The 23,144-nt window shown below is 52.9% G+C and overlaps 1 protein-coding gene across 4 annotated transcripts in view; it reads right to left on the bottom strand.

Annotated features, from left to right (window-relative positions):
* arid3c (AT rich interactive domain 3C (BRIGHT-like)) overlaps positions 1-23,144 on the bottom strand; it is a 207,266-nt gene that overhangs the window by 5,764 nt on the left and 178,358 nt on the right. The gene's annotated exons all lie outside the window — the stretch shown is intronic.

Here is a 23,144-nt window from a genome sequence, read left to right as displayed (position 1 = left end):
TGATGGTTTGGGGTCAGCATAGTGGTGGTAGTGTGATGGTTTGGGGTCAGCATGGTGGTGGTAGTGTGATGGTTTGGGGTCAGCATGGTGGTGGTAGTGTGATGGTTTGAGGTCAGCATGGTGGTGGTGGTGTGATGGTTTGGGGTCAGCATGGTGGTGGTAGTGTGATGGTTTGGGGTCAGCATGGTGTTGATAGTGGGATGGTTTGGGGTCAGCATGGTGGTGGTAGTGTGATGGTTTGGGGTCAGCATGGTGGTGGTAGTGTGATGGTTTGGGGTCAGCATGGTGGTGGTGGTGTGATGGTTTGGGGTCAGCATGGTGGTGGTAGTGTGATGGTTTGGGGTCAGCATAGTGGTGGTAGTGTGATGGTTTGGGGTCAGCATGGTGGTGGTAGTGTGATGGTTTGGGGTCAGCATGGTGGTGGTAGTGTGATGGTTTGGGATCAGCATGGTGGTGGTAGTGGGATGGTTTGGGGTCAGCATGGTGGTGGTAGTGTGATGGTTTGGGGTCAGCATGGTGGTGGTAGTGTGATGGTTTGGGGTCAGCATGGTGGTGGTAGTGTGATGGTTTGGGGTCAGCATGGTGGTGGTAGTGGGATGGTTTGGGGTCAGCATGGTGGTGGTAGTGGGATGGTTTGGGGTCAGCATGGTGGTGGTAGTGTGATGGTTTGGGGTCAGCATGGTGGTGGTAGTGTGATGGTTTGGGGTCAGCGTGGTGGTGGTAGTGTGATGGTTTGGGGTCAGCATGGTGGTGGTAGTGTGATGGTTTGGGGTCAGCATGGTGGTGGCAGTGTGATGGTTTGGGGTCAGTATGGTGGTGGCAGTGTGATGGTTTGGGGTCATTATGGTGGTGGTGGTGTGATGGTTTGGGGTCAGCATGGTGGTGGTAGTGGGATGGTTTGGGGTCAGCATGGTGGTGGTAGTGGGATGGTTTGGGGTCAGCATGCTGGTGGTAGTGTGATGGTTTGGGGTCAGCATGGTGGTGGTAGTGTGATGGTTTGGGGTCAGCATGGTGGTGGTAGTGTGATGGTTTGGGGTCAGCATGGTGGTGGTAGTGTGATGGTTTGGGGTCAGCATGGTGGTGGTAGTGTGATGGTTTGGGGTCAGCATAGTGGTGGTAGTGTGATGGTTTGGGGTCAGCATGGTGGTGGTAGTGTGATGGTTTGGGGTCAGCATGGTGGTGGTAGTGTGATGGTTTGGGGTCAGCATGGTGGTGGTAGTGGGATGGTTTGGGGTCAGCATGGTGGTGGTAGTGTGATGGTTTGGGGTCAGCATGGTGGTGGTAGTGTGATGGTTTGGGGTCAGCATGGTGGTGGTAGTGGGATGGTTTGGGGTCAGCATGGTGGTGGTAGTGTGATGGTTTGGGGTCAGCATGGTGGTGGTAGTGTGATGGTTTGGGGTCAGCGTGGTGGTGGTAGTGTGATGGTTTGGGGTCAGCATGGTGTTGGTAGTGTGATGGTTTGGGGTCAGCATGGTGGTGGTAGTGTGATGGTGTGGGGTCAGCATGGTGGTGGTAGTGTGATGGTTTGGGGTCAGCATGGTGGTGGTAGTGTGATGGTTTGGGGTCAGCATGGTGGTGGTAGTGTGATGGTTTGGGGTCAGCATGGTGGTGGTAGTGTGATGGTTTGGGGTCAGCATGGTGGTGGTAGTGTGATGGTTTGGGGTCAGCGTGGTGGTGGTAGTGTGATGGTTTGGGGTCATTATGGTGGTGGTGGTGTGATGGTTTGGGGTCAGCATGGTGGTGGTAGTGGGATGGTTTGGGGTCAGCATGGTGGTGGTAGTGTGATGGTTTGGGGTCAGCATGGTGGTGATAGTGGGATGGTTTGGGGTCAGCATGGTGTTGGTAGTGTGATGGTTTGGGGTCAGCATGGTGGTGGTAGTGTGATGGTTTGGGGATGCTTTGCTGCCTCAGGACCTGGACGACTTGCCTTTATAGAAGGAACCATGAATTCTGCTCTGGATCAGAGAATTCTACAGGAGAATATCAGGCTCATCTGTCTGTGAGCTGAAGCTGAAGCCCAGCTGGGTGACGCAGCAAGACAATGATCCAAAACACACAATCAAGTCCACATGAAAATGGCTAACAAGCAACAAATGTTACATTTGTGAATGGCCTAGTCAAAGTTCTGACGTAATCCCTTTTTGAGGTGTTGTGCCAGGACTTGAAACCAGCAGTTAATTCACGAAAACCCACAAATATTGCAGAGTTAAAACAGTTCTGCATGGAAGAGTGGGTCAAAATTCCTCCACATCGATGTGAGAGACTGATCAACAAATACAGGAAGTGGATCAACTACTACAGGAAGTGGATCAACTACTACAGGAAGTGGATCAACTACTACAGGAAGCGTTTGGTTGCTGTCAGTACAGCTACAGTAAATTCCTCCACATCGATGTGAGAGACTGATCAACAAATACAGGAAGTGGATCAACTACTACAGGAAGTGGATCAACTACTACAGGAAGTGGATCAACTACTACAGGAAGCGTTTGGTTGCTGTCAGTACAGCTACAGTAAATTCCTCCACAGCGATGTGAGAGACTGATCAACAAATACAGGAAGTGGATCAACTACTACAGGAAGTGGATCAACTACTACAGGAAGTGGATCAACTACTACAGGAAGCGTTTGGTTGCTGTCAGTACAGCTACAGTAAATTCCTCCACAGCGATGTGAGAGACTGATCAACAAATACAGGAAGTGGATCAACTACTACAGGAAGTGGATCAACTACTACAGGAAGTGGATCAACTACTACAGGAAGCGTTTGGTTGCTGTCAGTACAGCTACAGTAAATTCCTCCACAGCGATGTGAGAGACTGATCAACTACTACAGGAAACGTTTGGTTGCAGTCATTTATTGCCTTACTTCCCTAATCTTACTTCATTTGCACACACCGTATATAGACTTTTCTATTGTGTTATTGACTGTACGTTTGTTTTATTCCATGTGTAACTCTGTGTTGTTGTCTGTGTCGCACTGCTTTGCTCTATCTTGGCCAGGTAGCAGTTGTAAATGAGAACTTGTTCTCAACTAGCCTACCTGGTTAAATAAAGGTTAAATTAAACAAATTGCAGTTAAAGGTGGCACAACCAGTTACTGAGTGTAAGGGTGGAATTGCTTTTTCACACAGGGGCATTGGATGACGAATAACTTTATTAAATAAATAAGTATCTATTTGTTTTGTTATTTGTAAATGCAGGTTCACTTTATCTAATATTAGGTTTTGGTTGAAGATCTGCTAACATTCAGGGGACAAGAATTTGGGGGCGAATACTATCTATATGTATATGGAGCCCTCTCCATCATTACAACATTGGAGAGGCGCACAGTGATGAGGTATGGAGCTTGATTTTGGTTTCTACATGACTCCGGAGGCTCTGCAATTTCACCGCACCCTCCATAAGTAGCCAGTGATCACATTCTCGGATGAAGTATAAACGGGCTTTTATTTCCCATCATCTCGCAATATGCTAATGAGAATCATCACTATCTTTCCTTTGCGGTACCTCGAACTGTCGTGAGAAACTTTTCGGAGTTTGTCTGAGCAGTGTCTTAAAGTCATTCTAAAACCTACTCTGAGCTGAGAGTTATTTAAATGTTTTAGCTGATTTTAACAGGATTCCTAGGACTTTTTCTTAGACGCTTTGTGGATAAGGGCTCTGATTGGATTTAAAGTTAGGTTAAATCCTGTCATTATCAACCGGATCAACTCCAGTCTGAATTCTTCATCCCACTCCCACCCGTAGCTTTTCATACCGCAGCCGCACGCTCCCGCTGGCTTTCTATCCGTCTACCTCCCGCTGGCTTTCTATCCGTCTACCTCCCGCTGGCTTTCTATCCGTCTACCTCCCGCTGGCTTTCTATCCGTCTACCTCCCGCTGGCTTTCTATCCGTCTACCTCCCGCTGGCTTTCTATCCGTCTACCTCCCGCTGGCTTTCTATCCGTCTACCTCCCGCTGGCTTTCTATCCGTCTACCTCCCGCTGGCTTTCTATCCGTCCACCTCCCGCTGGCTTTCTATCCGTCCACCTCCCGCTGGCTTTCTATCCGTCTACCTCCCGCTGGCTTTCTATCGTCTACCTCCCGCTGGCTTTCTATCCGTCTACCTCCCGCTGGCTTTCTATCCGTCTACCTCCCGCTGGCTTTCTATCCGTCCACCTCCCGCTGGCTTTCTATCCGTCTACCTCCCGCTGGCTTTCTATCAGTCTACCTCCCGCTGGCTTTCTATCCGTCTACCTCCCGCTGGCTTTCTATCCGTCTACCTCCCGCTGGCTTTCTATCCGTCTACCTCCCGCTGGCTTTCTATCCGTCTACCTCCCGCTGGCTTTCTATCCGTCTACCTCCCGCTGGCTTTCTATCCGTCTACCTCCCGCTGGCTTTCTATCCGTCTACCGCCCGCTGGCTTTCTATCCGTCTACCTCCCGCTGGCTTTCTATCCGTCTACCTCCCGCTGGCTTTCTATCCGTCTACCTCCCGCTGGCTTTCTATCCGTCTACCTCCCGCTGGCTTTCTATCCGTCTACCTCCCGCTGGCTTTCTATCCGTCTACCTCCCGCTGGCTTTCTATCCGTCTATCTCCCGCTGGCTTTCTATCAGTCTACCTCCCGCTGGCTTTCTATCCGTCTACCTCCCGCTGGCTTTCTATCCGTCTACCTCCCGCTGGCTTTCTATCCGTCTACCTCCCGCTGGCTTTCTATCCGTCTACATCCCGCTGGCTTTCTATCCGTCTACCTCCCGCTGGCTTTCTATCCGTCTACCTCCCGCTGGCTTTCTATCCGTCTACCTCCCGCTGGCTTTCTATCCGTCTACATCCCGCTGGCTTTCTATCCGTCTACCTCCCGCTGGCTTTCTATCCGTCTACCTCCCGCTGGCTTTCTATCCGTCTACCTCCCGCTGGCTTTCTATCCGTCCACCTCCCGCTGGCTTTCTATCCGTCCACCTCCCGCTGGCTTTCTATCCGTCCACCTCCCGCTGGCTTTCTATCCGTCCACCTCCCGCTGGCTTTCTATCCGTCCACCTCCCGCTGGCTTTCTATCCGTCTACCTCCCGCTGGCTTTCTATCCGTCTACCTCCCGCTGGCTTTCTATCCGTCTACCTCCCGCTGGCTTTCTATCCGTCCACCTCCCGCTGGCTTTCTATCCGTCCACCTCCCGCTGGCTTTCTATCCGTCCACCTCCCGCTGGCTTTCTATCCGTCTACCTCCCGCTGGCTTTCTATCCGTCTACCTCCCGCTGGCTTTCTATCCGTCTACCTCCCGCTGGCTTTCTATCCGTCTACCTCCCGCTGGCTTTCTATCCGTCTACCTCCCCCTGGCTTTCTATCCGTCTACCTCCCGCTGGCTTTCTATCCGTCCACCTCCCGCTGGCTTTCTATCCGTCCACCTCCCGCTGGCTTTCTATCCGTCTACCTCCCGCTGGCTTTCTATCCGTCTACCTCCCGCTGGCTTTCCATCCGTCTACCTCCCGCTGGCTTTCCATCCGTCTACCTCCCGCTGGCTTTCCATCCGTCTACCTCCCGCTGGCTTTCCATCCGTCTACCTCCCGCTGGCTTTCTATCCGTCTACCTCCCGCTGGCTTTCTATCCGTCTACCTCCCGCTGGCTTTCCATCCGTCTACCTCCCGCTGGCTTTCTATCCGTCTACCTCCCGCTGGCTTTCTATCCGTCTACCTCCCGCTGGCTTTCTATCCGTCCACCTCCCGCTGGCTTTCTATCCGTCTACCTCCCGCTGGCTTTCTATCCGTCTACCTCCCGCTGGCTTTCTATCCGTCTACCTCCCGCTGGATTTCTATCCGTCTACCTCCCGCTGGCTTTCTATCCGTCTACCTCCCGCTGGCTTTCTATCCGTCTACCTCCCGCTGGCTTTCTATCCGTCTACCTCCCGCTGGCTTTCTATCCGTCTACCTCCCGCTGGCTTTCTATCCGTCTACCTCCCGCTGGCTTTCTATCCGTCTACCTCCCGCTGGCTTTCTATCCGTCCACCTCCCGCTGGCTTTCTATCCGTCCACCTCCCGCTGGCTTTCTATCCGTCCACCTCCCGCTGGCTTTCTATCCTTCCACCTCCCGCTGGCTTTCTATCCGTCCACCTCCCGCTGGCTTTCTATCCGTCCACCTCCCGCTGGCTTTCTATCCGTCCACCTCCCGCTGGCTTTCTATCCGTCTACCTCCCGCTGGCTTTCTATCCGTCTACCTCCCGCTGGCTTTCTATCCGTCTACCTCCCGCTGGCTTTCTATCCGTCTACCTCCCGCTGGCTTTCTATCCGTCTACCTCCCGCTGGCTTTCTATCCGTCTACCTCCCGCTGGCTTTCTATCCGTCCACCTCCCGCTGGCTTTCTATCCGTCCACCTCCCGCTGGCTTCCTATCCGTCTACCTCCCGCTGGCTTTCTATCCGTCTACCTCCCGCTGGCTTTCCATCCGTCTACCTCCCGCTGGCTTTCCATCCGTCTACCTCCCGCTGGCTTTCCATCCGTCTACCTCCCGCTGGCTTTCTATCCGTCTACCTCCCGCTGGCTTTCTATCCGTCTACCTCCCGCTGGCTTTCTATCCGTCTACCTCCCGCTTGCTTTCTATCCGTCTACCTCCCGCTGGCTTTCTATCCGTCTACCTCCCGCTGGCTTTCTATCCGTCTACCTCCCGCTGGCTTTCTATCCGTCTACCTCCCGCTGGCTTTCTATCCGTCTACCTCCCGCTGGCTTTCTATCCGTCTACCTCCCGCTGGCTTTCTATCCGTCTACCTCCCGCTGGATTTCTATCCGTCTACCTCCCGCTGGCTTTCTATCCGTCTACCTCCCGCTGGCTTTCTATCCGTCTACCTCCCGCTGGCTTTCTATCCGTCTACCTCCCGCTGGCTTTCTATCCGTCCACCTCCCGCTGGCTTTCTATCCGTCCACCTCCCGCTGGCTTTCTATCCGTCCACCTCCCGCTGGCTTTCTATCCGTCTACCTCCCGCTGGCTTTCTATCCGTCCACCTCCCGCTGGCTTTCTATCCGTCCACCTCCCGCTGGCTTTCTATCCGTCTACCTCCCGCTTGCTTTCTATCCGTCTACCTCCCGCTGGCTTTCTATCCGTCTACCTCCCGCTGGCTTTCTATCCGTCTACCTCCCGCTGGCTTTCTATCCGTCTACCTCCCGCTTGCTTTCTATCCGTCTACCTCCCGCTGGCTTTCTATCCGTCTACCTCCCGCTGGATTTCTATCCGTCTACCTCCCGCTGGCTTTCTATCCGTCTACCTCCCGCTGGCTTTCTATCCGTCTACCTCCCGCTTGCTTTCTATCCGTCTACCTCCCGCTGGCTTTCTATCCGTCTACCTCCCGCTGGATTTCTATCCGTCTACCTCCCGCTGGCTTTCTATCCGTCTACCTCCCGCTGGCTTTCTATCCGTCTACCTCCCGCTGGCTTTCTATCCGTCTACCTCCCGCTGGCTTTCTATCCGTCTACCTCCCGCTGGCTTTCTATCCGTCTACCTCCCGCTGGCTTTCTATCCGTCTACCTCCCGCTGGCTTTCTATCCGTCTACCTCCCGCTGGCTTTCTATCCGTCTACCTCCCGCTGGCTTTCTATCCGTCCACCTCCCGCTGGCTTTCTATCCTTCCACCTCCCGCTGGCTTTCTATCCGTCCACCTCCCGCTGGCTTTCTATCCGTCCACCTCCCGCTGGCTTTCTATCCGTCTACCTCCCGCTGGCTTTCTATCCGTCTACCTCCCGCTGGCTTTCTATCCGTCTACCTCCCGCTGGCTTTCTATCCGTCTACCTCCCGCTGGCTTTCTATCCGTCTACCTCCCGCTGGCTTTCTATCCGTCTACCTCCCGCTGGCTTTCTATCCGTCTACCTCCCGCTGGCTTTCTATCCGTCCACCTCCCGCTGGCTTTCTATCCGTCCACCTCCCGCTGGCTTTCTATCCGTCTACCTCCCGCTGGCTTTCTATCCGTCTACCTCCCGCTGGCTTTCCATCCGTCTACCTCCCGCTGGCTTTCCATCCGTCTACCTCCCGCTGGCTTTCCATCCGTCTACCTCCCGCTGGCTTTCTATCCGTCTACCTCCCGCTGGCTTTCTATCCGTCTACCTCCCGCTGGCTTTCTATCCGTCTACCTCCCGCTTGCTTTCTATCCGTCTACCTCCCGCTGGCTTTCTATCCGTCTACCTCCCGCTGGCTTTCTATCCGTCTACCTCCCGCTGGCTTTCTATCCGTCTACCTCCCGCTGGCTTTCTATCCGTCTACCTCCCGCTGGCTTTCTATCCGTCTACCTCCCGCTGGCTTTCTATCCGTCTACCTCCCGCTGGATTTCTATCCGTCTACCTCCCGCTGGCTTTCTATCCGTCTACCTCCGCTGGCTTTCTATCCGTCTACCTCCCGCTGGCTTTCTATCCGTCTACCTCCCTCTGGCTTTCTATCCGTCCACCTCCCGCTGGCTTTCTATCCGTCCACCTCCCGCTGGCTTTCTATCCGTCCACCTCCCGCTGGCTTTCTATCCGTCCACCTCCCGCTGGCTTTCTATCCGTCCACCTCCCGCTGGCTTTCTATCCGTCCACCTCCCGCTGGCTTTCTATCCGTCCACCTCCCGCTGGCTTTCTATCCGTCTACCTCCCGCTTGCTTTCTATCCGTCTACCTCCCGCTGGCTTTCTATCCGTCTACCTCCCGCTGGCTTTCTATCCGTCTACCTCCCGCTGGCTTTCTATCCGTCTACCTCCCGCTTGCTTTCTATCCGTCTACCTCCCGCTGGCTTTCTATCCGTCTACCTCCCGCTGGATTTCTATCCGTCTACCTCCCGCTGGCTTTCTATCCGTCTACCTCCCGCTGGCTTTCTATCCGTCTACCTCCCGCTGGCTTTCTATCCGTCTACCTCCCGCTGGCTTTCTATCCGTCTACCTCCCGCTGGCTTTCTATCCGTCTACCTCCCGCTGGCTTTCTATCCGTCTACCTCCCGCTGGCTTTCTATCCGTCTACCTCCCGCTGGCTTTCTATCCGTCTACCTCCCGCTGGCTTTCTATCCGTCCACCTCCCGCTGGCTTTCTATCCTTCCACCTCCCGCTGGCTTTCTATCCGTCCACCTCCCGCTGGCTTTCTATCCGTCCACCTCCCGCTGGCTTTCTATCCGTCCACCTCCCGCTGGCTTTCTATCCGTCTACCTCCCGCTGGCTTTCTATCCGTCTACCTCCCGCTGGCTTTCTATCCGTCTACCTCCCGCTGGCTTTCTATCCGTCTACCTCCCGCTGGCTTTCTATCCGTCTACCTCCCGCTGGCTTTCTATCCGTCTACCTCCCGCTGGCTTTCTATCCGTCCACCTCCCGCTGGCTTTCTATCCGTCCACCTCCCGCTGGCTTTCTATCCGTCTACCTCCCGCTGGCTTTCTATCCGTCTACCTCCCGCTGGCTTTCCATCCGTCTACCTCCCGCTGGCTTTCCATCCGTCTACCTCCCGCTGGCTTTCCATCCGTCTACCTCCCGCTGGCTTTCTATCCGTCTACCTCCCGCTGGCTTTCTATCCGTCTACCTCCCGCTGGCTTTCTATCCGTCTACCTCCCGCTTGCTTTCTATCCGTCTACCTCCCGCTGGCTTTCTATCCGTCTACCTCCCGCTGGCTTTCTATCCGTCTACCTCCCGCTGGCTTTCTATCCGTCTACCTCCCGCTGGCTTTCTATCCGTCTACCTCCCGCTGGCTTTCTATCCGTCTACCTCCCGCTGGCTTTCTATCCGTCTACCTCCCGCTGGATTTCTATCCGTCTACCTCCCGCTGGCTTTCTATCCGTCTACCTCCCGCTGGCTTTCTATCCGTCTACCTCCCGCTGGCTTTCTATCCGTCTACCTCCCTCTGGCTTTCTATCCGTCCACCTCCCGCTGGCTTTCTATCCGTCCACCTCCCGCTGGCTTTCTATCCGTCCACCTCCCGCTGGCTTTCTATCCGTCCACCTCCCGCTGGCTTTCTATCCGTCCACCTCCCGCTGGCTTTCTATCCGTCCACCTCCCGCTGGCTTTCTATCCGTCTACCTCCCGCTGGCTTTCTATCCGTCTACCTCCCGCTGGCTTTCTATCCGTCTACCTCCCGCTGGCTTTCTATCCGTCTACCTCCCGCTGGCTTTCTATCCGTCTACCTCCCGCTGGCTTTCTATCCGTCTACCTCCCGCTGGCTTTCTATCCGTCTACCTCCCGCTGGCTTTCTATCCGTCTACCTCCCGCTGGCTTTCTATCCGTCCACCTCCCGCTGGCTTTCTATCCGTCCACCTCCCGCTGGCTTTCTATCCGTCCACCTCCCGCTGGCTTTCTATCCGTCCACCTCCCGCTGGCTTTCTATCCGTCCACCTCCCGCTGGCTTTCTATCCGTCCACCTCCCGCTGGCTTTCTATCCGTCCACCTCCCGCTGGCTTTCTATCCGTCTACCTCCCGCTGGCTTTCTATCCGTCTACCTCCCGCTGGCTTTCTATCCGTCTACCTCCCGCTGGCTTTCTATCCGTCTACCTCCCGCTGGCTTTCTATCCGTCTACATCCCGCTGGCTTTCTATCCGTCTACCTCCCGCTGGCTTTCTATCCGTCTACCTCCCGCTGGCTTTCTATCCGTCTACCTCCCGCTGGCTTTCTATCCGTCTACCTCCCGCTGGCTTTCTATCCGTCTACCTCCCGCTGGCTTTCTATCCGTCCACCTCCCGCTGGCTTTCTATCCGTCCACCTCCCGCTGGCTTTCTATCCGTCCACCTCCCGCTGGCTTTCTATCCGTCCACCTCCCGCTGGCTTTCTATCCGTCTACCTCCCGCTTGCTTTCTATCCGTCTATCTCCCGCTTGCTTTCTATCCGTCTACCTCCCGCTGGCTTTCTATCCGTCCACCTCCCGCTGGCTTTCTATCCGTCCACCTCCCGCTGGCTTTCTATCCGTCCACCTCCCGCTGGCTTTCTATCCGTCCACCTCCCGCTGGCTTTCTATCCGTCCACCTCCCGCTGGCTTTCTATCCGTCCACCTCCCGCTGGCTTTCTATCCGTCTACCTCCCGCTGGCTTTCTATCCGTCTACCTCCCGCTGGCTTTCTATCCGTCTACCTCCCGCTGGCTTTCTATCCGTCCACCTCCCGCTGGCTTTCTATCCGTCCACCTCCCGCTGGCTTTCTATCCGTCCACCTCCCGCTGGCTTTCTATCCGTCCACCTCCCGCTGGCTTTCTATCCGTCCACCTCCCGCTGGCTTTCTATCCGTCCACCTCCCGCTGGCTTTCTATCCGTCCACCTCCCGCTGGCTTTCTATCCGTCCACCTCCCGCTGGCTTTCTATCCGTCCACCTCCCGCTGGCTTTCTATCCGTCCACCTCCCGCTGGCTTTCTATCCGTCTACCTCCCGCTGGCTTTCTATCCGTCTACCTCCCGCTGGCTTTCTATCCGTCTACCTCCCGCTGGCTTTCTATCCGTCCACCTCCCGCTGGCTTTCTATCCGTCCACCTCCCGCTGGCTTTCTATCCGTCTACCTCCCGCTGGCTTTCTATCCGTCTACCTCCCGCTGGCTTTCTATCCGTCTACCTCCCGCTAGCTTTCTATCCGTCTACCTCCCGCTGGCTTTCTATCCGTCTACCTCCCGCTGGCTTTCTATCCGTCTACCTCCCGCTGGCTTTCTATCCGTCTACCTCCCGCTGGCTTTCTATCCGTCTACCTCCCGCTGGCTTTCTATCCGTCTACCTCCCGCTGGCTTTCTATCCGTCTACCTCCCGCTGGCTTTCTATCCGTCCACCTCCCGCTGGCTTTCTATCCGTCTACCTCCCGCTGGCTTTCTATCCGTCTACCTCCCGCTGGCTTTCTATCCGTCCACCTCCCGCTGGCTTTCTATCCGTCCACCTCCCGCTGGCTTTCTATCCGTCCACCTCCCGCTGGCTTTCTATCCGTCTACCTCCCGCTTGCTTTCTATCCATCTATCTCCCGCTTGCTTTCTATCCGTCTACCTCCCGCTGGCTTTCTATCCGTCCACCTCCCGCTGGCTTTCTATCCGTCCACCTCCCGCTGGCTTTCTATCCGTCCACCTCCCGCTGGCTTTCTATCCGTCCACCTCCCGCTGGCTTTCTATCCGTCCACCTCCCGCTGGCTTTCTATCCGTCCACCTCCCGCTGGCTTTCTATCCGTCTACCTCCCGCTGGCTTTCTATCCGTCTACCTCCCGCTGGCTTTCTATCCGTCTACCTCCCGCTGGCTTTCTATCCGTCCACCTCCCGCTGGCTTTCTATCCGTCCACCTCCCGCTGGCTTTCTATCCGTCTACCTCCCGCTGGCTTTCTATCCGTCTACCTCCCGCTGGCTTTCTATCCGTCTACCTCCCGCTGGCTTTCTATCCGTCTACCTCCCGCTGGCTTTCTATCCGTCTACCTCCCGCTGGCTTTCTATCCGTCTACCTCCCGCTGGCTTTCTATCCGTCTACCTCCCGCTGGCTTTCTATCCGTCTACCTCCCGCTGGCTTTCTATCCGTCTACCTCCCGCTGGCTTTCTATCCGTCTACCTCCCGCTGGCTTTCTATCCGTCCACCTCCCGCTGGCTTTCTATCCGTCCACCTCCCGCTGGCTTTCTATCCGTCTACCTCCCGCTGGCTTTCTATCCGTCTACCTCCCGCTGGCTTTCTATCCGTCTACCTCCCGCTGGCTTTCTATCCGTCTACCTCCCGCTGGCTTTCTATCCGTCTACCTCCCGCTGGCTTTCTATCCGTCTACCTCCCGCTGGCTTTCTATCCGTCTACCTCCCGCTGGCTTTCTATCCGTCTACCTCCCGCTGGCTTTCTATCCGTCTACCTCCCGCTGGCTTTCTATCCGTCCACCTCCCGCTGGCTTTCTATCCGTCCACCTCCCGCTGGCTTTCTATCCGTCTACCTCCCGCTGGCTTTCTATCCGTCCACCTCCCGCTGGCTTTCTATCCGTCCACCTCCCGCTGGCTTTCTATCCGTCCACCTCCCGCTGGCTTTCTATCCGTCTACCTCCCGCTGGCTTTCTATCCGTCCACCTCCCGCTGGCTTTCTATCCGTCCACCTCCCGCTGGCTTTCTATCCGTCTACCTCCCGCTTGCTTTCTATCCGTCTACCTCCCGCTGGCTTTCTATCCGTCTACCTCCCGCTGGCTTTCTATCCGTCTACCTCCCGCTGGCTTTCTATCCGTCCACCTCCCGCTGGCTTTCTATCCGTCCACCTCCCGCTGGCTTTCTATCCGTCTACCTCCCGCTGGCTTTCTATCCGTCTACCTCCCGCTGGCTTTCTATCCGTCTACCTCCCGCTGGCTTTCTATCCGTCTACCTCCCGCTGGCTTTCTATCCGTCTACCTCCCGCTGGCTTTCTATCCGTCTACCTCCCGCTGGCTTTCTATCCGTCTACCTCCCGCTGGCTTTCTATCCGTCTACCTCCCGCTGGCTTTCTATCCGTCTACCTCCCGCTGGCTTTCTATCCGTCTACCTCCCGCTGGCTTTCTATCCGTCCACCTCCCGCTGGCTTTCTATCCGTCCACCTCCCGCTGGCTTTCTATCCGTCTACCTCCCGCTGGCTTTCTATCCGTCTACCTCCCGCTGGCTTTCTATCCGTCTACCTCCCGCTGGCTTTCTATCCGTCTACCTCCCGCTGGCTTTCTATCCGTCTACCTCCCGCTGGCTTTCTATCCGTCTACCTCCCGCTGGCTTTCTATCCGTCTACCTCCCGCTGGCTTTCTATCCGTCTACCTCCCGCTGGCTTTCTATCCGTCTACCTCCCGCTGGCTTTCTATCCGTCCACCTCCCGCTGGCTTTCTATCCGTCCACCTCCCGCTGGCTTTCTATCCGTCTACCTCCCGCTGGCTTTCTATCCGTCCACCTCCCGCTGGCTTTCTATCCGTCCACCTCCCGCTGGCTTTCTATCTGTCTACCTCCCGCTGGCTTTCTATCCGTCCACCTCCCGCTGGCTTTCTATCCGTCCACCTCCCGCTGGCTTTCTATCCGTCCACCTCCCGCTGGCTTTCTATCCGTCTACCTCCCGCTGGCTTTCTATCCGTCCACCTCCCGCTGGCTTTCTATCCGTCCACCTCCCGCTGGCTTTCTATCCGTCTACCTCCCGCTTGCTTTCTATCCGTCTACCTCCCGCTGGCTTTCTATCCGTCTACCTCCCGCTGGCTTTCTATCCGTCTACCTCCCGCTGGCTTTCTATCCGTCTACCTCCCGCTGGCTTTCTATCCGTCTACCTCCCGCTGGCTTTCTATCCGTCTACCTCCCGCTGGCTTTCTATCCGTCTACCTCCCGCTGGCTTTCTATCCGTTTACCTCCCGCTGGCTTTCTATCCGTCTACCTCCCGCTGGCTTTCTATCCGTCTACCTCCCGCGGGCTTTCTATCCGTCTACCTCCCGCTGGCTTTCTATCCGTCTACCTCCCGCTGGCTTTCTATCCGTCTACCTCCCGTTGGCTTTCTATCCGTCTACCTCCCGTTGGCTTTCTATCCGTCTACCTCCCGCTGGCTTTCTATCCGTCTACCTCCCGCTGGCTTTCTATCCGTCCACCTCCCGCTGGCTTTCTATCCGTCTACCTCCCGCTCCCAGAAGGATTGTTCCAGAACCCTAACACAGTCCCTCAATGTTATTTTAGGCGTATGTGGCGTAGCTTGTTGCCAGCCATGGTCCCAGCAAGTTTTGCGCTCTACAGGCAATATAAAAAAAAAACGCGCAGAAATAACCTAAGAACTAGGTTAAATGACCAAAGATGCTCACGTGGGCTGTTATATTAGGCTATCTGTATTACCCGGGCTCTATCAGCCAATGGGATAGATGTACTGTCGTTTGAAAAGAGTAGAACTGGAGAGAGAGCGGAACCTTGCTACGTTTTTCATATAGCCTACCTTTTAGTAGCGGGATAATTTTCAGACGAGACAAATAAATGGGTAATCAAAATTTGTTAGAAAGGTGCAACTATGATAAATGCGCGATACAATTTTCTTTCTCCAATGATGCTCAGATATTTTGGTTGCACCTCAACTTAAGTTGGTTGGAGGCCCTCGACTTCTTACCATTAATATAGTATTTATAGCCACTGTAGCAAACTATAGCCTAATCATCTTTAAGTTAATTTCCTTGGAAAGATAACTGCCACGTGATTCTCTGTCCATTTACAGGCAGCCTCCTCTATTTCAATGAGACTAGACATATTGGTATAGTTGATCTCACACACCCAACTAGAAGAGGATAGGTAGGCTACTGAACGTGAAGCAGCGAATGCTGAGAGTGTAAATAATGAACCAAAGAGTTTTATAAAAACAATATAGGTAGGCTAACACATGCAAAGCACAAATACGACCCAAATTATCTGTGGGACAACACAAATATTTTCATCCCAAAAGTAGTCTGTCTGACAACCCTGTCCAACCCACAGAAAGATGCGGACTGCGCCGCAATGATCTGAGTATGGTGTTTCACACACGGGGACAAAATATCATGGTGAAGGCCACTTCAACCACACAGCAGGTTTATTCTTTACTGTCTGGCCTGCCTATCTTCAGGTAATTACCTCATTGCTCGAAGGCATTAGTGATGGGCATTCCGTCTCTTTTCAGTGAGATGACTCGTTCGGCTCAGCTCACCAAAAAAGAGACGGCTCTTTTTGGCTCCCAAACGGCTCTTTAAAAAAAATATGTTTTGTATTTTTTCAAGTCAAACAGTTTGCGATAGTTTGACTATGATTGGTGTTAAAACAATTCTTATTAAATTAAGTCATACTCTACCTTAACCACAATGTATTTAAAAATGCATTGGATTTTTATGATAAAGAATGCTATTAAACATGTGCATTTAAAGTATAACTTTTTAATGCATATAAACAAAGTGCATATAAATGTAACAACTCAAAACGAATACAATCTGAACAACATAATAATAGAATATTGCACCATATCAAAGAGAAATAAATAACAATGTGCAAAACTGCAGCATCCCCTTAAAACATTAAACTGGTCCCTCTTTTCTCTCTCTTCTTTATTACCATGTTATAACCAGCATCCCACTAAAACATTAAACTGGTCCCTCTTTTCTCTCTCTTCTTTATTGCCATGTTATAACCAGCATCCCACTAAAACATTAAACTGGTCCCTCTTTTCTCTCTCTTCTTTATTACCATGTTATAACCAGCATCCCACTTAAAACATTAAACTGGTCCCTCTTTTCTCTCTCTTCTTTATTACCATGTTATAACCAGCATCCCACTAAAACATTAAACTGGTCCCTCTTTTCTCTCTCTTCTTTATTACCATGTTATAACCAGCATCCCACTAAAACATTAAACTGGTCCCTCTTTTCTCTCTCTTCTTTATTACCATGTTATAACCAGCATCCCACTTAAAACATTAAACTGGTCCCTCTTTTCTCTCTCTTCTTTATTACCATGTTATAACCAGCAGCACACAGCAATGCTGACCATATTTAGCTTTTATGAGAGATTTGCATTCAGAAATGCAAGCTGCCTCACTTTCGAGGGGCTGATGCAGTTTCTTCTCTTAGTAATTATTTGTCCTGTTTTCCAGAAGACCCTCTCAGAGGGAAGGGATGTGGCCACTATGCAGAGTCTCCCTGTCATGACTTTAGTAAGCCGTGGGTAGACAGAGGCCTTGTTCTTCCACCAGCTCAGAGGATCTGCAGATCGTTGGAGGGGCTCTTCCAAATAGGATCGGACCTCCATTATGGCATCTGCTGAGGGATTCCTTTGTGCTGCATCCCCAGTTGCTCTCTCGTCAAACAGCATCCAAACAGCAGACGTTTGTGGCACTACTGCTGGTGACTCTGCTCCATCTGATCCCTCTTCTTCCTGTTGCCCTGGTGACTGATCCAGCTGACTGCTGGGGCTGTCCCTCCCTCTTCTTCCTGTTGCCCTGGTGCCTGAGCCAGCTGACTACTGGGGATGTCCCTCCCTCTTCTTCCTGTTGCCCTGGTGCCTGAGCCAGCTGACTGCTGGGGCTGTCCCTCCCTCTTCTTCCTGTTACCCTGGTGCCTGAGCCAGCTGACTGCTGGGGCTGTCCCTCCCTCTTCTTCCTATTTCCCTGGTGCCTGAGCCACCTGACTGCTGGGGCTGTACCTCCGTCATCTTCCTGTTGCCCTGGTGCCTGAGCCAGCTGACTACTGGGGCTGTCCCTCCCTCTTCTTCCTGTTACCCTGGTGCCTGAGCCAGCTGACTGCTGGGGCTGTCCCTCCCTCTTATTCCTGTTTCGCTGGTGCCTGAGCCAGCTGACTGCTGGGGCTGTCCCTCCCTCTTCTTCCTGTTTCCCTGGTGCCTGAGCCAGCTGACTGCTGGGGCTGTCTCTCCCTCTTCTTCCTGTTTCCCTGGTGCCTGAGCCAGCTGACTGCTGGGGCTGTCCCTCCCTCTTCTTCCTGTTGCCCTGGTGCCTGAGCCAGCTGACTGCTGGGGCTGTCCCTCCCTCTTCTTCCTGTTTCCCTGGTGACTGAGCCAGCTGACTGCTGGGGCTGTCCCTCCCTCTTCTTCCTGTTTCCCTGGTGCCTGAGCCAGCTGACTGCTGGGGCTGTCCCTCCCTCTTCTTCCTGTTGCCCTGGTGCCTGAGCCAGCTGACTGCTGGGGCTGTCCCTCCCTCTTCTTCCTGTTTCCCTGGTGCCTGAGCCAGCTGACTGCTGGGGCTGTCCCTCCCTCTTCTTCCTGTTGCCCTGGTGCCTGAGCCAGCTGACTGCTGGGGCTGTCCCTCCCTCTTCTTCCTGTTGCCCTGGTGACTGAGCCAGCTGACTGCTGGGGCTGTCCCTCCCTCTTCTTCCTGTTACCCTGGTGACTGAGCCAGCTGACTGCTGGGGCTGTCCCTCCCTCTTCTTCCTGTTACCCTGGTGACTGAGCCAGCTGACTGCTGGGGCTGTCCCTCCCTCTTCTTCCTGTTTCCCTGGTGCCTGAGCCAGCTGACTGCTGGGGCTGTCCCTCCCTCTTCTTCCTGTTTCCCTGGTGACTGAGCCAGCTGACTGCTGGGGCTGTCCCTCCCTCTTCTTCCTGTTTCCCTGGTGCCTGAGCCAGCTGACTGCTGGGGCTGTCCCTCCCTCTTCTTCCTGTTACCCTGGTGACTGAGCCAGCTGACTGCTGGGGCTGTCCCTCCCTCTTCTTCCTGTTACCCTGGTGACTGAGCCAGCTGACTGCTGGGGCTGTCCCTCCCTCTTCTTTCTGTTGCCCTGGTAGCTAAGCCAGCTGACTACTGGGGATGTCCCTCCCTCTTCTTCCTGTTGCCCTGGTGACTGAGCCAGCTGACTACTGGGGCCGTCCCTCCCCCTTCTTCCTGTTGCCCTGGTGCCTGAGCCAGCTGACTGCTGGGGCTGTCCCTCCCTCTTCTTCCCTCTTCTTCCTGTTGCCCTGGTGACTGAGCCAGCTGACTGCTGGGGCTGTCCCTCCCTCTTCTTCCTGTTTCCCTGGTGCCTGAGCCAGCTGACTGCTGGGGCTGTCCCTCCCTCTTCTTCCTGTTTCCCTGGTGACTGAGCCAGTTGACTGCTGGGGCTGTCCCTCCCTCTTCTTCCTGTTACCCTGGTGCCTGAGCCAGCTGACTGCTGGGGCTGTCCCTCCCTCTTCTTCCTGTTTCCCTGGTGCCTGAGCCAGCTGACTGCTGGGGCTGTCCCTCCCTCTTCTTCCTGTTTCCCTGGTGCCTGAGCCAGCTGACTGCTGGGGCTGTCGCTCCCTCTTCTTCCTGTTTCCCTGGTGACTGAGCCAGCTGACTGCTGGGGCTGTCCCTCCCTCTTTTTCCTGTTGCCCTGGTGACTGAGCCAGCTGACTGCTGGGGCTGTCCCTCCCTCTTCTTCCTGTTGCCCTGGTGCCTGAGCCAGCTGACTACTCTCCCTGCTGCTAAGGTTATTTGAATAGCCTCATCAATCGCTCTGGCATCACTGAAGGCTAACTACTTAAACCTGGGGTGCAGCGGTTTCTGATAGCACGTGATTATATTCCATTCTGTGGAACTTTCTGTCCATTGATGAACATAGGGGTGTCCATCAACTCTGTCACATGTCCTGTGGTTACATTTGCTTCTCTCTGGCGGCTGACTGTGATTCACTGCAGACCCTCACACAGGACTATCATTTTTGAGGCTGTCACCTCCACAAGTCTGGTTCATCCTTGGGAGTAATTTCCAAACGCCTGAAGGTACCACGTTCATGTGTACAAACAATAGTACGCAAGTATAAACACCATGGGAACATGCAGCCGTCATACCGCTCAGGAAGGAGACGCGTTCTGTCTCCTAGAGATTAACGTACTTTGGTGCGAAAAGTGCAAATCAATCCCAGAACAACAGCAAAGGACCGTGTGAAGATGCTGGAGGAAACAGGTACAAAAGTATCTATATCTACAGTAAAACAAGTCCTATATCAACATAATCTGAAAGGCCGCTCAGCAAGGAAGAAACCACTGCTCCAAAACCGCCATAAAAAAGCCAGACTACGGTTTGCAACTGCACATGGGGACAAAGATCGTACTTTTTGGAGGAATGTCCTCTGGTCTGATGAAACGAAAATAGAACTGTTTGGCCATAATGACCATCGTTATGTTTGGAAGAAAAGGGAGGAGGCTTGCAAGCCGAAGAACACCATCCCAACCGTGAAGCACGGGGGTGGCAACGTCATGTTGTGGGGGTGCTTTGCTGCAGGAGGGACTGGTGAACTTCACAAAATAGATGGCTTCATGAGATAGGAAAATTATGTGGATATATTGAAGCAACATCTCAATGTCACGGTTCATGAATCCACTGCCTCTCTCTCTCTCCCTCTCTCTCTCTCTCTCTCTCTCTCCTGTGTTTGTGTGGGCGTGGTTTCCAATCTTGGCCTGATTGTCTGCGCCAGCTGGAATTAATTATCTTCCCCTTTATATGTTCTGTAACCTGTGTTTCTTGTTGTCAGATCGTTGTTTCTTCCCTGAGGTTGTGTCGTGTGTCAGTAGTCTTTCTCTCGCAGCCCTTGTGGGGAGTATCTGCTGTGCTCCTTCCTACACAGCCGGACTCACTCCCTTGGATTTCTCAGCACGCTATCATCAGAGGATGTGCCCTAGGCCCTGGGTTGGATTCTGTCTGAGTATATTCCTTCTGTCCTGTTGATGCTGTAAACTATTTCATTAAACCATCGTTGCTTGCATCTTGCATCCGCCTCTGTATTGTGACACTCAAGACATCAGTCAAGAAGTTAAAGCTTGGTCACAAACAAAGCCCTGACCTCAATCCTACAGAACATTTGTGGGCAGAACTGAAAAAGCATGTGCGAGCAAGGAGGCCTACAAACCTGACTCAGTTACACCAGCTCTGTCAGGAGGAATGGGCCCAAATTCATTTAACATATTGTAGGAAGCCAAAATGTTTGACCCAAGTTAAACAATTTAAAGGCAATGCTACTAAATACTAATTGAGTGTATGTAAACTTCTGACCCACTGGGAATGTGATGAAAGAAATAAAAGCTGAAATAAATCATTCTCTCTACTATTATTCTGACATTTCACATTCTTAAAATAAAGTGGTGATCCTAACTGAACTAAGACAGGGAATTTTTACGAGGATGAAATGTCAGGAGTTGTGAAAAACTGAGTTTAAATGTATTTGGCTAAGGGGTATGTACACTTCTGACTTCAACTGTAATACTGGATTAAATAATGATATGGTAATAACTGCTTACTGTACCTCTCTCCACTGATCTCCACAGTGACCTGCTCAAAGGGTTCCAGGACTCTGCACACCTCCTCCACCACCTCTCATTCCTCTTGGGTTAGAGCATCAACAGGTGCATTGACAATGGCCAGGGTAGAGATGATGGCATCCTTTGACTCAAGAAACCGCTTCAACATATAAAATGTTGAATTCCACCTTGTAGTGCAGTCTTGTTTAGGCCTCAGCTCAGGCATCCCTATCTGGCGTTGTGTAGACTTAAGTTTTTCAGCACCTACTGTGCTCCTGTGGAAGTATTCCACAGCTGCTTTCACTTCGTCCACAGTGGGCTTCATCACCTTCAGAGCATCTCTTACAATCAGGTTGATTGTGTGGGCCAGACATGGATGATGGGTCCGTTTGAAAATGTTCATGGATTTGATTATGTTGGCTGTATTGTCGCTAACACAACAGACCACTTTTCCATCTACTTGCCATTCTCTGGTCAACTCTCAACAGTTCCTCTGCCAAGTTCTCTGAGGTGTGTGTCTGTCGCTGAACTCAAAGCAGTCCAGAAGACAGCTAGACATCGACAAATCTTCAATGAAGTGACATGTAACCGACATGTAAGAAGCGGTTACCCTTGACGTCCAGCAGTCAGTGGTAAGGCAAACTGCAGTGCTTTTTGGACTCTTTCCCACACTGAAGCCTGTGTGCTCTCGTACAGTCGTGGAATAAGTGATTTTGAAAGGGTTTTCCTGATTGGAATTGTGTACATTGGATTTAGACTATTGCTATAATTTCTAAAACCTCTGTCCTCCACAAACGAAAATGGCTGGAAATCGGTGGCAATCATTTTAGCCAATGCAATATCAATTTGGCCTTGTTTTGCAACAGACATAGACTTTGACATAAACTGGTTCATAGAAGACTGCGTTGCTGTGGGTTACGGAGTAGGCCTACTTGACTGAGTGGATACGCTGGCTCCACCACTATCACTAGTAGGTCTACTTGACTGAGTGGAGGAGCTGTCTCCACCACTATCACTAGTAGACCTACTTGACTGAGTGGACACATCTCCACCACTATCACTAGTAGGCCTACTTGACTGAGTGGATACATCTCCACCACTATCACTAGTAGGCCTACTTGACTGAGTGGATACATCTCCACCACTATCACTAGTAGGCCTACTTGACTGAGTGGTTACATCTCCACCACTATCACTAGTAGGCCTACTTGACTGAGTGGTTACATCTCCACCACTATCACTAGTAGGCCTACTTGACTGAGTGGATACATCTCCACCACTATCACTAGTAGGCCTACTTGACTGAGTGGATACATCTCCACCACTATCACTAGTAGGCCTACTTGACTGAGTGGATACATCTCCACCACTATCACTAGTAGGCCTACTTGACTGAGTGGTTACATCTCCACCACTATCACTAGTAGGCCTACTTGACTGAGTGGATACATCTCCACCACTATCACTAGTAGGCCTACTTGACTGAGTGGTTACATCTCCACCACTATCACTAGTAGGCCTACTTGACTGAGTGGATACATCTCCACCACTATCACTAGTAGGCCTACTTGACTGAGTGGTTACATCTCCACCACTATCACTAGTAGGCCTACTTGACTGAGTGGATACGCTGGCTCCACCACTATCACTAGTAGGCCTACTTGACTGAGTGGTTACATCTCCACCACTATCACTAGTAGGCCTACTTGACTGAGTGGATACAGGTGCTGGCTCCACCACTATCACTAGCAGGCCCGCTAGTTTCTCGAAGCTCCGCTTCAGCTAGCTTCACAGTTGGGTGCACAGTTCGCATATTCCGGTGTAGGTTGTGCGTAGAACCGGCTTCATATGAGATTTTGTTTTGGCAAATTCTACACTGTGCTCTTGTAACAGTATAAGTGACGTAACTGATTGAAATGCTACTAGCGCGTACCCGCTAACTAGCTAGCCATTTCACATCCGTTACACTCTAACATTGTCTACATTATTAAAATGCATCCAAATGCTACTGTGCCCCCGACTCATTTTCCAGCTGTTGTTTTCCCAGCTGTCCTTCCTCTCTCTCCTCCGCTGCTAAGTGTGTGACTGTGAGTGAGTTGGCTCGGCCCTCCCTCACTCATCTTTGGTTCATTGGTTGACACTGCGTGTTGGATTGACAGGAACAACAGGTGTGGCTGTTAGTCTGAGCAGACAGTCAGAACACTTGTGTGTGCGCTTGAGCATTTAGGCCTATATTATTTTATAAAAAAATTTTGTTCTTTGAATTAGTTAATTATATTCATTTAAATGTTATGATTATTCATATCTTATTTTTTTATAAATAGATTCGGCTCTTCCGATAAGCGAGCCGGCTCCCAACGTTCACCTACAAGAGCCGGGCTCTTAGAGCAGACTCGTTCGGCGAACGACACATCACTAGAAGGCAGAATAGGAGGTGGTGCGCGAGTGGGCGGGAGGAGTTGAGGCGAACGACCAATCACTAGAAGGCAGAATAGGAGGTGGTGCGCGAGTGGGCGGGAGGAGTTGAGGCGAACGACCAATCACGAGAAGGCAGAATAGGAGGTGGTGCGCGA

Source organism: Salvelinus fontinalis, chromosome 4, assembly GCF_029448725.1.
Source record: "Salvelinus fontinalis isolate EN_2023a chromosome 4, ASM2944872v1, whole genome shotgun sequence".
NCBI lineage: Eukaryota > Metazoa > Chordata > Actinopteri > Salmoniformes > Salmonidae > Salvelinus > Salvelinus fontinalis.
The sequence above is the reverse complement of the archived record's forward strand: the minus strand, read 5'-3'. Positions and strand labels throughout refer to the sequence as shown.